We start from the raw sequence: 1,650 nt of genomic DNA on the forward strand, positions 1-1,650 counted from the left end.
GTTTTATTTTAATTTGGTAGGAAACTAAATTATATCCCGGGATACCGAGAGCTTGATCCCGGGATTTCGGAACTCCAAAAAGTGCTCGGTACTCCCGTGCGTAAAGTAATCTTCTTTCCAGGGTCTGACCTTACATATTTATTGCTATTCCGAACGCTACAATAATTTTGAATTGGGGACGTTTAAATACATAGGGAAGTGTTGATTCGCTGGGCTGTAAATTTATATGGTATACTAAAATTCATTTCCCTTGTGAATCACATTTTTAAAGTCCGTTAAGTAACCTTTTATATGTACATTAGAGTGTTAAAAAAAACAAGTAAGAAAGTCTAAGTTCGGGCGGAGCCGAACATTAAATACCCGGCGCAAGTATTAAATATATGTTTTCCACCTTTCCGAAAGCTACCGCTACATGATAAGCCGGGGTGTATAAATTTTAAGTAAACTTGCGTCCTTAAATTTCGAAATTTTGAAATTTCAAGCAATTCTGAAATTTACCGTTATATGAAAAGCGGCCGTAATTTTAGTCCGATTTCAACAATTTTCAACGGTTTTCTTTTATGTGGCGAGCACAATAACCATACCGAGTTTGGTACAAATTGCTAGAACGGTTAGCGAGATACATATATATGATCATAAGTGGGCGGTGCCACGCCCATTTTCCAAAATTTTATCATAAGCGAATTTCCTGGTAAAGAATTGTTGCAACCATCAAATTTTTAATAAATTAGAATTCTTAATAAAGATAATTATCTTTAATATTTACTGATTTATCGAGGATTTCGTATATATCGAAATTACCTTTATATGGGATGTGGGCGTGGTTACTGTCCGATGTTAAAAATTTTCGGCCATTTGGTATGCTGTAACAGGGCCAAAAACTGTGCCAAGTTTGGAAGAAATTGGTGCAGCGGTTACCAAGATATACACTTATAACCATAAGTGGGCGTGGCTACGCCCATTTTCCAAAAAATTTCAATATTCTTATTTATCGTCTAAAATTTATTGTAAATATCAATTTTGAGTGAATTATATTCAGTAGTTACTAAAATATCGCAGTTTTTGTATTTCTGAAAATTACCGTTATATGGGAGGTAGGCGTGGTTGTTGTCCGATTTTGCCCATTTTCAATACACGAATGAAGTACACGTACCATGTTTCGATAAGATATCTTAATTTTTACTCGAGTTATCGTGTGCACAGACGGGCGGACAGACGGACGGACAGACAGTCACCGCTTAATCGATTTCTCTTTTCATTCTGATCATTTATGTATACATTTGTCTATATCTATCTCGATTCGTTTTGCCTGTTACAAACAACCGTTATGTGAACAAAGTTATAATACCCTTGTGCACAAGTGCGCTCGGGTATAAAAATTTCCAAGATACGGTTTGGGGCACCTTCCAAAATGTTTCCTTTTGCCGAAATATGTGCTGGTACCAAACCTTACGTTTCTAAGTATACATATATTTAGAGGATGCTCATGATGCTCATATTTTACTCTAGAAGTATTGTGTACATATACATATTAATCAAACAATTGGTTAAGTAGCCTAACCCTCTAACCGGTAAGAGTGCCTTAAGGCAACCCAGCAACAAACACGATTACCACAGAAACGAAAGTGGAAACGAGCTAGGCGATGGGAA

Source organism: Rhagoletis pomonella, unplaced genomic scaffold (assembly GCF_013731165.1).
Source record: "Rhagoletis pomonella isolate Grant_MI unplaced genomic scaffold, Rhpom_1.0 Rhpom_scaffold_01095, whole genome shotgun sequence".
Classification (NCBI taxonomy): Eukaryota; Metazoa; Arthropoda; class Insecta; order Diptera; family Tephritidae; genus Rhagoletis; species Rhagoletis pomonella.